Source organism: Aedes aegypti, chromosome 3, assembly GCF_002204515.2.
Source record: "Aedes aegypti strain LVP_AGWG chromosome 3, AaegL5.0 Primary Assembly, whole genome shotgun sequence".
In the NCBI taxonomy this organism is placed as follows: Eukaryota; Metazoa; Arthropoda; class Insecta; order Diptera; family Culicidae; genus Aedes; species Aedes aegypti.
Window position 1 is genome coordinate 41,666,988 of NC_035109.1, and position 13,524 is coordinate 41,680,511.

Sequence of the window (13,524 nt, forward strand, 5' to 3'; positions counted from 1 at the left end):
ACGTCCTATAAATAGGACAGTACTTGTAGTGCAAATATCTTGAAAATAAAGAGGTTTAGGAGAAAACTGTCTTCAGCAAAGTTGATCACAGGACTGCTGACTTCCACTTGGTAATTATTTTAATTCAGAATTAACTCATCCGGTGGTGCACATACGCCAACAAATGTCGCATGTAGAAGCAACATATGAAACAACTTTTCGGCGTACAAATATTTGCTTCGTTTGTATCTCAGTCTAGCGATGAGATACAAAATTGGTGTCTTTGACAAAGTTGATCAACTTAATGAGATCTATCCGCCTAAAACAATTGTACCACGTTTGGCATAATGTCTTTTGGCATGAAATCGTTTGGCATAATGGGCGTTTGGCGTAATGATTTACTTGGAATGAATATAGCAAAAAATTTTGGTAGATTCTCAATAAAGGTGGTGTTTGTTCAAAGATTTTTCAAGCTATGAATGTCAAAAATTGTTGTGATATTAGAGAGTATAACTAAATAAAACTCGTGTCGGATCTGATGGAAGATCTCTTAGAAACAATAATTTTCTTTACATCCCAGAGCATAGGGAATTTTCGAGCTTGCTGCGATTAGAGATGGTCGAAAAGAATCGGAGCCGTTCAAAAGATCCGGATCACTCAAAAGAACGAGTGATCCGTGGCTCTTTTTTCGTGAGAGTTGGTTCATTTGATCTGCACGGATCAAACCAAAAGTGACCGAAAAAAAGAACGAAACAATTATTTTTCCGTATTCTCCTTCGTTCGTTTTTCATCCTCATTATAACGTTTGACACGTGCCTCGCTTTGCGCGCCATGTTACACAGAAGCAAAGATTTTTGCTGCTCCTCGCTCTCAGCATAGACAGACACATTTACCCCGCCCACATGCATACAGGCAAATATAAGAAAGAGAGAAAAAGTGCATACTTGAATGACAAAATACATTTTGCTTCTTCCTTTTGGCTCCGGTAGGGGAATACGGCCGAGTATATTGTGAGTTTCTGGGGAAGAATGAGAGAGCGAAAGATACGAAAGAAACTACCGCATGTCGCGCAACAGTGAGTGAACCGCTCTTTTCCCGTTCGTTCGGTTCAGTTCGCTCTTCCCCTGGGAGCCGCTGAGCCATTGAACCGTTCAAAAGATCCGGTTCACTAAAATTAGTGATTCGGATCGAATCCGTTCACTGAAATGAGCTGCTTTGCCCACCTCTAGCTGCGATACACATTTTTGAAAATATAAAAATCGGAAAGAAAGTTCGCAGTTATTAATGAAGTGAACGCTCATAGAATATTTCGCTGCAGATCAAGCCATGTCCCAGTTTGGACGAAACACTTGATGAAAATTACTTGATAAGAGAAGGGGAACATTATTTGCCAAAATATTAAAATTTGTACTCCAAAGATCCAATATTGCAGCATAATGCAAAAATAGCCTTTATACGAGAGCAGATTATTTTTCGTTTAAGATGTTCAAGGCTCTAACGCAAAAAAAAATCTTCCCACAGCATAACTCAAATGAACAACACATTTTTAAAGGAAAATATGTGTGGCAAAACTTTGAACGATTCAATATAAATTTTTCTTAAGTAATTACCATTCTAACAGCACGTTTTGCAAGAAGTGATGAAATAGCAAAATATAAAAATAACTAATGGTTAGATTTACTAAACTATAAAATTTAAAACAGTATAAATATTAGGAACAGCCTAGTTTTAAAAGAAGGCGAAATTTATGATGGGACCAATAGAAGATTGGACGCCAAAAATTATTGCGGCATAATAAAACGAAAAGACATCAAAAAATTGCATTCAGAATCCTCGGTTCCCCGAATGCCAGTTCCCTGGTACAGATTAAATAGGTGCTATAATAGTCTTCAGTGGCTGGATAGTGAACGAGAAAGAACGATAAGCAATCAAAAGAAGAAGGTATTCTGTCATTCTCGGTGTTGACATGTTGACAAAAATGCTGAGCACGGTAAAACTCGAAATGAACGTCAATTAAATAAAGAAGGGTGCATATTAGATGTGAACCACCGTGAAATGTATAAAGTTACGACAATTATGAGTGCCAAAAACTTTTCGGGGAAGTGAGCTAATCGGGGAAACGGGTTATTCAGGAGACCGGCATTCGAGGAACTGGCGTTCAGGGAAACGTCATTCGGAGAAAAGTAGCACAACCCATCGAAGTAACTGCAGTTATTCGATTTCACAAACTTTTGATTAGCACTAACGAAATTCTGATATGGTGAAATATATCTATATTTGGATCGCTGTTAGATCCGAGCCACACGTGTACTAATAACTTGACTCAGAAAAAATATTTGGATAGATCTGCTTTCATTATCAGCTGGCAAGTTTTATAACATCTTCACTGGCAAGTTTAGCTGGCAAATTTATAAGTTAAGTATAAGTAAGTTTATTTGTTTTAACATCGAACTTGTCTAAATTCGAAACTAGTCTTAGTCAAAATAGTTTTTTTTTTCAAATTTTTCCTCATTTTACTAAGAAAATAATTTTCGTATGGTCAAACAAACTACATAAATACTCAATCGATTCCAAATTTTTTTCACCTGTTTTTGATGCAAACTGTTTTGTTTTCAACACATTTATCTACAAAATGGTTTTGACTTAGTTATGCATGAAAAACTACCCAAAAAACATGATTTTTTTTTTGAAGAAAAAGCATATTTCGGCTAAAATTTTGAAGTTTTTCTTATGATATGATTAGAATTCAGAAGAGCACACGAAGTTTTGATTTTGAGAACTTTTGAATGATAAGCCGCATCCTGGTGATCTTGAAGACATTATTGGAGAGACTCCTAGATTTGTTTGTCCCTTTTTTTTTGTTCAAAGAAATCCTTTACAATTCCTGGAAATCCTAAACATATTATTAATGAACAACTTAAGGATAACTCTTTAATGAATGTTTGAATCCTCTGAGCAGAATCTCAAATAGAGAAACTTTAAAGTAGATGGAGTACCGTGTACCTTTTAATTCCGCTCCTAAATGCTTATCTTTGGCAGAACGCGTATTTCGACTACCACTTGCAGTCTTCTTCAGTGTCAGTTACTCGTATCCACTGAAGAAATCGTCGCATCTCTCTACCTTAAATACTAACACAAATACTACACAATCAAACTACCTAGGAAAAGTTTTTTCGACAGGAGTATACCTGTCATGTCTTGGTTAAAAATTGAAAAGGGGGATAATAATAATTATACAAATCTCTAACTATCTACCTATGTATTCAAGCTCGTTTATATTTCTTAGGTACAAACTTAAACAGCCTTGATTGTCCGTTTCCTTGATCCCTTGATGATTAAGAAGTAGTGAAGGCTTTTGTTTGTAAATTTCTAACGTCTAGTTTCCAAGATGAAGATACGCTTCGTACGATGTCTATGTTATCGCTTGTCATTTGATGTCCATCCTGGAAAACATGTTCAGCCACTTTTGATTTAAAATCATACGCTAATCCTTTTTCTAATTCCTTGTCCGCTTTTTTTACCTCAGCAATATGTTCTTTGAATGTTATTTCTAGAGTTCGTTTTGTTTGTCCTATATAGATTTTATTACAATGGGGGTATGAAATTTTATATACCCCTGCTCTATTCAGTTTATTTGTATTTGTGTTAGTATTTAAGGTAGAGAGATGCAACGATTTCTTCAGTGGATACGAGTAACTGACACTGAAGAAGACTGCAAGTGGTAGTCGAAATACGCGTATCTGTCAAAGATAAGCATTTAGGAGCGGAATTAAAAGGTACACGGTACTCCATCTACTTTAAAGTTTCTCTAACTAAAGGATAGTTTAAACGAACAATTGGAATTTATATGTACTAAGTACGATGAGGACCTTCCAGGAGAAATAATTTACAGAATTTCTAATGCATTCTCAGGCGAAATTCTTCAAGAGATTTTTAAGCAAATCGATAAAGATTCTTCTAGAAATTTCGGGTGAGATCAGGAAGTCTGGGAATGATTTTTCTTGAGAATTATAGGACGAACTCAGTGAAAACTGGTAAAGGGGCTCTTGGAAAAAAAAACACTGAAAAGTACGAAAATAATTCATGAAGAAATTTCCCAGAGGAATCTCTTCAAAGCACATGATAGAATACCTGAAAAGTGGAAGAATCACAATGTACATTCCTCTTGATTTTTGCTAGAATTTCTGACTGAATTATAAAAACAATTAATCTTTTCCGTAGCGAAAACTAAAGTTCATAAATATCACATAAAATTGATTATTTTGACCGATTTTACTTATGTAAAACAGGTATTTGCTAGGCCCCACCCAGAAAAGAATCCTAGCTACATCAATGGTTGGCACCCCAAGATTTATCAATGAGATGTTTGCTCTAGCAGACTCCTAAAGTTAAGTTTTACCAAGTTAATCTCCGAGAAATAATTGATTACGCTTGTAGATTTGAAGGTAAATCTTTGATAAGATTCATCGATATCCTAGAATTGTAGTTGAAATAAAAAAGGACATACAGTTCTGGACAGAATAAAGTACGCATTGGTTTTTTTTTAAAAAGAAAATTTTGAGATAGAAGTACAGTCAACTCTCCCTTACTCGATATTGAATAAACCATTTTTTCAAATTTTGATTTTTTGATTCTATACCATTACCCGGAATACCATTACCCGGAATGCAATTTACCGGAAGACCATTTACCGGAATTTACCATTACCCGGAAAAACCATTTACTGGAATGTACCATTTACCGGAATGCACCATTACCCGGAAAGCCAAATCTTCCATTTTCGACGACCTTTCATTGATGCCCAGCACAAATTATGTCACGGTAATCATGGACATTCTCGACTCCCTCGGTTTCCAAATATGGACCAAATATGTTATTCTTCTTGCCGGCATTACGGCTCAACTGGGACAAAACCTGCTTCTCAGCTGTTCTAGAAGCATTTCTACAGTTAATAGCTAAGAGCCTATGTCAACCGACCATTTTTGTATTCGTTCATAGTTTGACAAGTATGTTAGTACTCTAGCTCTGAAACGTTGTCAAATTTGTCAACCAGAAATAATTTTGAACCAGCGATATTCAATTCTATCAAACTCAGCTTGATCTTTCTGAATAACTTCATTTTGCCGCAACGTAAGCCTTAAACAACGAACGAATATCACGATACCAAAATTTGATTGAACATGTAATTTTATTAGCGACCTAATTAGAAAAGAATCGCCTGAAATAGATCGGATATATTAGGCTATAAAACTAAACATTACAGGCAAGGATAGAAAGAATGAAAATTATTAATTTTCTTTTATGTCTGAGACTACTTGGAAGGTACCAACATTATACATCGAAAAAAGCCTAACATATAAGGTAGGTTGCATTTTATGGTTTGGGGAAAGCTAAAAAAATCATGATGAAAACTAAGAGTGCCTTGGTGATTGAGAGTAGGGATACTATTTGCCATTGTAACGTCCATCTTTGGAACCTCAAAAGATCTATTTTTCTTTGAATTTGATTGATTGTGCTATTTTTCTCCGAATGTCATAACTCTGAATATCTGTACCCCGAATTCAATGCCAGTGTAATAAACAAGAAAGAACAATAAGCAATCAAAATTATAAGATATTTGGTCATTTTCGACTAAACACATTTTGTCAAAAATGCCGAGATCGGTGGAACTCGAAAAAACCGCCAACCAAATAAAGAAGGGTGAATATCAGATGACCCGAAATGGGTCATTCTAGAAGAAGGAATATACGAGGGATTTACAATCGGTTGATTGACGTTTGCGGCGTCGAAAGTATTAAAAATTCTAATCATTGTTTATTTATTAACATTTGGACACTTGGAGAATCGATGGTCGAATATTAAACGTAAAGTTACATAGTTTTAGCCAAATTAAGCCAGTTCAGCCAAGACAAGCTAAAAAGATTAGTTAAAAGAACAGTTTATTTTTAAAAGAAGGGTGAATCATTTATGAAATGCAAATATATGAAGATGGTGCATATTGACATGATCAATATGGTGATTATGTATTTTGAAATAAGAACTTTATCGTTGGTGGTCATATGAAATATTTTTAAGTCAACCTACTGACATGAATGACCATAAAACGGTTGAAAGGATGTTAATGAAAAAAGTCGAGAAATAGAGAAATAATTTTCCGGTAAATGGTCCTTCCGGGTAATAGGTTTCCGGTAAATGGTTCATTCCGGTAAATGGTTTTCCGGGTAATGGTCTTCCGGTAAATTGCATTCCGGGTGATAGTTTTCCGGGTAATATCGGAGAACTGATTTTTTTTGTGAATTTCACAAAATACCCAAAATAGTAGAATTTTGATACATTCACATACTTTTCACCTTTCGAACAGTCAACACAAATTTAAAGTTTAATCACCCTGATACAAGTTAAAACCCTTAATTTTATTACAAGCGTAATAATAACCACCCAAATAAGTAGAATTTATTAACATTTGGAGGATATTTTAAACTATTTATGAAAATATCGAGTTAGAAAGGTAAACTTGTATGGAAAACCCAAAGAGATCGCATCGAATTAGGGAATATAGAGTTCGAGAGGTATCGACTTACAGAGGGATCAAAGCATGCTAAATTGAAGGGATCGCGCATTCCAACGAGTTAGGGGAAATATCGAGATACAGAATATCGAGTAAGGGAGAGTTGACTGTAATTATTAAATGAGCATATTTAGAACAATATTCCCTTTTGTAAAATTATTTTGTTTGATAAGACACAATTTTGAAGAATAATATTTTCCAGTAGAACAGATTGTTTTTGTCAAAATAAATTTGTCATTTTTGACGAAATGACAAGTTTTCAATAGTTCAAAAATTTGTACTCTAATTATTATGATTTTTTCAATTGAGTTAAACAAACGTTATATCTGAGCTGCGGTGAAAATAACAAATAAATCGGTCCACTAATGCGTCTTTTATTCTGTGTGAGCCTAACGGTGAGTGTAATTTGTCGATTCACTATTGGGTGATTATAAAACGAAGCAAAACTGAGAATTGTCTAGTTCATAGATCTAGAGAAACTGACATCCGTTCGCGTTGGAAATTTTATCGATGGGTTGTATTTTGGTGATGATCAATCTGTCGAAGTCCAGAGCGCTGTTTGATTCTCCAGATTAGTGATCTTGAACACTCGATGTCTGGCTTCGTGTTATAATAATCCTCAAAGATTATTTCTTCACTAGTCAGCGAAGTGGAAGTTTGATAACTACCGAAAAAGTAAACATTACATATACTTTCCAAATTGGATTAAATGGACATTTTGAATTGATGTGAAGTTTGCGATGCGAAAAAGTTACACGTCTTCTCGGTGAGAACAGTCGTTGGACACTAAACTTGATAGATTAAGTTTGTTTGAGTCTGCATGAATATGAATCTAGATATGAACCTCATGCGTAAGTTTTCTAGAGATCGTTGGTTACGCCAGTCGATACGAAGGTCAAAAGAGTTTTTAGATGACCATGAACAACCGTTGAACTCAATACTTGGTAGGACATATATTATTGAGCATATACAGAAGACCAATATTCAGATGAGTTCTTAGACAACCTATTCCATTCCGAATCAAAGAAACTTGTAAGATTATGTTTGTTAGAGTTCGCTTGAGATGTCAAGTTCTCACTGGCTATGCTTGTAGGTTCGAATGTTTTTACTTGAAAGTATTTCCGAATGATTGTGAGCAATCGTTTGACTCAAAAATGGAATCGTATGAAACTAAAGCCATTTTAACGTTTAATCGTCACCCGGTATTCTACGGGTTGGGCAGTACCATAAAAGATCAACATAAGTTCACGAGTCACGAGGAATTAATCGCTCTTATCCACACTTCCATTATCACTTACTTATTGCAACCGCAACGGTTCCGCAAGGCAATAATTGTCCTGGCGGTTGCAAACCCCATCGTCATCGCAACAATTGTACCCAACTCAAGGATTTCCACTCCAGTCCACTTCGTCTCTCATTGCCAACTACCTATCAAACTGCAAAGAGACCGAGAGAAACTATAAGCAGGGATTAGCGAAAGAAGTTCCTGTTCGTGGCTTTCGGTTGCGTTCCGGAACTGTATGTGGTAATCCGAACAATGTGAGCAAGTTCAACAAGTTGGTGGATGAACTGTGCGAAACGGAAATAACTATACGTAGCTATTCCCTTCAAATCCTTATTACTGCGTGTGATATGGCTTACTTCTTTTATCAAGCAGTCAAGGAGTTCACCACTCAAAGAGTACTTACGTACCAAGCGCCTCCATCGAATCGATTCAACGATCCTAAAAGTATTCCCACACAACGGAGCTGTTTGTCACGTTTGTTTGTTTGAATCCACTCAAATATTTGACCGAGCTCGATTGCATATCCGCTAGGTCTGACTCTGCTGTCTTGTGACAGTAAAAACGACCGTTTCCAGTTTTAGTAACCGATAAACCTGCAAATGCGTAATCCCCATCACTGTCAACAAAGGAAAATATCGAATTCGCACGTCGATTTTCGTATCACCGCACACCACACCGCCGGGTGGACAAAGGGACGATTTGCACACAATCCAGCAAATCCCATTATTTACTCGTTTGCTCACCGGTGGTATTGGTTTCCCTTGTGTCGTAGGCAGCGGTGGCAGATCGACGGATATTTTAAATACCATCAGAAGGAAACAATATACCGTGGTGAATCAAAATCCGGACGGCACCAATAACCGGACACTCCAATGAAATTCACTAATTAAGATGTGAATTTGAGCAGTAACTTGATTTTAATAATTCACATCTGAGTTTTGAAACATCACTTATCACTTTACTACGATTTTTAATCTATTAATCATTGGCAGAAAATTAATAAAAATGAAAACATAATTGTAACCTTAGTCTGACACTGTTTTTCATAGTGCAAGTTTTGTGGTTCAAGCTCGCCTGCAAACAAAGAGCAATGTTGAGTTAACGATAATTCAGTGAAAAGTACATTGTTTGTGCATTGTGGTTATTACTAGTGTGTGAAAACTTAGTAATGAACATTTGAAACATATTAAAGCGGCGAAAAGTAGTTTTAGAGAATATTTTTCGAGTTATTAATAAGTGTCCGGTTTGGTGAACCGTTGTTTTGAAATCCGGACGCTACCGGTTCAAGTAATATTTTGCTTGAGAAAAAATATATTCGGAAAGAAAAATGTGGTGAAAACTTGAAGGATAGATGGAAAAAGTGTATGACTGTTTGAAAAATAAGATAATTGCTGAAACATTGCTCCAACAATAATGATTATTACGAGTAATCTTGCATCTAACTACAGCCAAAGAAAGTAAGTAAACGAAACATGAAGTGCTCTTAACAAGTCATGGTTGACGTCATTATTATGTGTTTCCGTGTTATGAACTTCAAAAAAGGAAGTCAAATGGCCACATTTGAATGTATTTTTTTTACTTTAAATTAATTTAGCGAGAAAAAGTTTGGGTGTCCGGATTTTTTTTTATTTATACAGATTAGTGTCTGTAAATTTGGCACTGATTAAGCGTCCGGGTATTGATTCATCATGGTAGCATTAACTAGATGCGAAAGAGCTTAAAAACGTGCTATGCAGTTTCGTGAACATTTTTTTGGATTTACTAGTCTAATTGAAAATGAAACTAATCAAGATTTAGAAATTTTTGATTTCAGTCTTTTCTGACAAATGGAAAAATTCCAACAAATTTATTTGAAATCCATCGCCCAGTTTACACTATCATCATCTGGTGAACATGTTGCACGAAATGCTGTCTCGTGCAACAAGACCTGTAGATGGCGGTAGTGTGAAATGTCAAACACGAAGAGAAACTATGCGATCGCCTCTGGTTGTGAGATTTGTAACATAGCAAATTAAATGAGGGGTCGATGGAAATTGCGTCAGTGTTTGTTTCTCTGTGAATGTATCAATTTTTAAAACCAAACAAATATCCTGGTTCCTCACGCTGATTTCGATCATGTTCCTGTTACATTTCAAATTTCCCATGAAGTATGACATTTCGGCTAACATTCAGCGCTCGAATTTTGTTAAAACTTTACAGAAGATTCTTCAGTTGAAATTTTGTCCATCGAATTCAGATAACACCATGATAATTCACTGGTTCAGTCAAGAAACCAAATAACATTTTCATTCGCTCTGCGTGCTAATGTAGTGTTATTATAGAGCTGGCATGCCCTATATTAGCCGTAAAATAATCTTATAAGGCCAAAAAGGCACATTAGCGGTCTTGTGGTTACTTGGGCACCTCGCCCCGTTATAAAATAGAAACAAAGTAAAAAAAGAGCTATTCAAATTTTATTTTAAACTTTGCGTGTTGGACTATTTACACTTCAGTTGTCGCGCTGTTGTATTTTGTACAACACAGTTGAAAAAACCTCCCTTTTCGTTCACAACAGCAGCGAAGTGGTTCTGTCGGTGGCAAACCGCGCAACGATTGCAAGGTTAATATAATGTGTACACTTTGTCTATTCGATTGGAATGGTGAAACAATAGGGACTGTTTAATTCGTTCTTAAATGCTAACAATTGGCGCCAGCGATAAAAAGTGCAGGTAACAACCTTCCGAACATTCAGTTTCTTTCACTGACCGCCGAGCGGCGATACTGCTGTTTGTATTCCACTCACTGATTGCGCTACACACGGTTCTCAAATATCTCAAACTTCCAATACAAGCGCATGGAACAATGGTAGTCGAGAACTGTCAAAACGTATGGCTGCACATCCCTAGGCGACCCGACCAGAACCACATAACAAAATTATAACACATTCCTATTAGCAGCAGTAAAAAATAACAAAAGTTGATATAATTTTGTTATCAAGATGGCTTTGTTCTCAATTTGTTATATTTTCAGTAACATATTTATAACAACATTTGTTATATTTTTGACATCTCTTGCAGTTTGCTGCAAATGAAATCCGATGTCATGAACAGTAACATGATTTGCAATAATGTTGTTGTTTTGTAACATCCTTGCAACACATTCTGTAATAATTTTGTTATAATTATAAAAAGGTTTGTTGGTGCAAATTTTGTTAGAATTTTTGTTATTTTAACTACTAACGGTACATGTTTAATAACAACTGGTTGTATAAAAACATCATATCAGGGAAATACATTATGTTATAATCTTCTTTCTTCCGTCTGGTCGGGGATGCATAGCTGCCAGTTGAGTATGTTGGATAAGAAAGAGAGAGAGAGAGAGAGAGAGAGAGAGAGAGAGAGAGAGAGAGAGAGAGAGAGAGAGAGAGAGAGAGAGAGAGAGAGAGAGAGAGAGAGAGAGAGAGAGAGAGAGAGAGAGAGAGAGAGAGAGAGAGAGAGAGAGAGAGAGAGAGAGAGAGAGAGAGAGAGAGAGAGAGAGAGAGAGAGAGAGAGAGAGAGAGAGAGAGAGAGAGAGAGAGAGAGAGAGAGAGAGAGAGAGAGAGAGAGAGAGAGAGAGAGAGAGAGAGAGAGAGAGAGAGAGAGAGAGAGAGAGAGAGAGAGAGAGAGAGAGAGAGAGAGAGAGAGAGAGAGAGAGAGAAAACAAAAAGAGAGAGAGAGAGAGAGAGAGAAAACAAAAACAAGGTCAAAAATTGAAAGCGCATCAAAACTACAATTGCGAATAGGTTGCTTCTAGTAGCTAAAGAAATAATAAATTAAATTCGTTAGATGAAGTGATTAAAGTTTACTTGTGGTATAAAAATTAGATTTTTGAAGCAGATAAAGGTGAGAAAAGAGAACGAAATCGTTGAATTTGTGTAATAAATAATAACGTTACATACTCCAAATATTGGAAAGCGCCGTAAGCCCAACCGCCATATTTAAAAAGGAGAAAATTACTCTGCAAACTATTAAATGTAAGTGAAAAAGCATTTTGAAGATAGTTTAATTAATTTTGTATTTGTAGTCTTAATTCCGATCTGTAAGTTTAGTTTCAAGCTGTTGCAAAAGAAAATTCAGCACTGCTTTGGAAATTAGTTATATTAGGTTGGTCTAAAAAGCAACAAACTTGCAAATTTAATAATCTTCCGACCAAAGCCCATTCAGTTCAGTTCAATCCTGAAAAATAAGGATACGAATGCGCGACTTGTGACCGGCCCAATGAAGATGAGTCACAAATGGAGTTATGTAATCACTGCCAGCAGTTGTAGCATTTCGGCTGTGTTGGTGTCACATCGGAAACTAAGGATGTTTCGTGGTCCTGTCGAAAGTGCAATGAACCTAGTGATGATTCCAGTGCATCGGATATGTAAGAGAATTTCAAGAAACTCGAGGTGGAGAAGAAGAAGCAAACGCGGAAAATGGACAAGAAGAAATGTTGCCAACAACTGATTATGTTGCTCGGATATCGTTGGCACCATAGCAACCGGGTAACGAATCGAAGTAAGCTGCTGCTGAACAAATTCAAACTAAAGGAAAAATTCAAGCGATCAAGACGTGCGAGAGGAAAAAATTATCAAACTAGTTTAAATTAGTAACCATAATGTTAAATTAGTTCTAATCCTTAATGTAAAATACAATTAGTTATAAGTACTTTGAAGCAGTTTGGCTGATGAAATCCTATAAATAGTACATTTGTTGCAGCTGTAGCAGGTGAGTGCTGACGGTGGCCTTCAAGCTGTGGCCATTCCGTTCCGCCGACTGGATTTTATAATAAGGTTTTGCACCGGAAGCGACTTGAAATGCAGTACGAACTGAACTAAATGCGCGAACAGCTCGACAAGGAGAAACGGGAGATGGAACTGGAGTTCGAAAGGGCGCAAATGGAGAAGAAGATCGCCTAAGAGCAGGCTTATCAGAAGGAGCTTGCTGAAATGCGGACGAAAATGGAGGACAGGCTGAAGCAACTGAATCTGAAGTGGAATGAAGCTCCAACGAAAGCTGAAAAGGAGTTGGAAGGTACAGTTGGAGCCAACGAAGTGGAGGGTTCGAAGAAGCGGTCGCTGAAGACGATGAAACTAAGGAAAATTCTTGAGAAAAGAATGTCGGGAAAAATACAGCCTGGGAAACCATATCCGGCAAATAAGAGTACAAGTGATTCTAGAGGAGCCTATCGCAAACAATCAACGCCGAAAGTCACCCAGAAGCTTGCGAAGAAGTCGTTTGAAGTTGGAGGTCCATCAAGTCTGCCGGAAAGTTTTCTGATCGATCTGTATAATGAAACGCCCTTCGGACATCCGGAGATCTGCTAGAAGGTATAGAAGAAGCACAGTAAGACGATGTAAAAGCTGGTAGAAGTTAGAGTTCCGAAGAAGATGAAAGAGAGGCATCCAGAGAAGATAAAAGCTGCGTCAGAAACGTGGAGAAGCCGATGAATGTCGCCGTGTTCATCAACGAGAGCCGACGAAAGCACAACTGTCCGTCCGGCAGTTTTTGTCCGGTTGCCTACGTTTTTCGGCAACCTGGAGGAGTGGCCAATGTTAATCAGCAGCTATGGGACGTCGACGAAGGTGTTTCTTTCAGGAAGATCAGCTGCAAATTGCAATATCCATGCGATCCAGCCAAAACCCTTCGTCATCTTCCGCATGATGCTTGTCACACACTTCACTGCGTAAAGT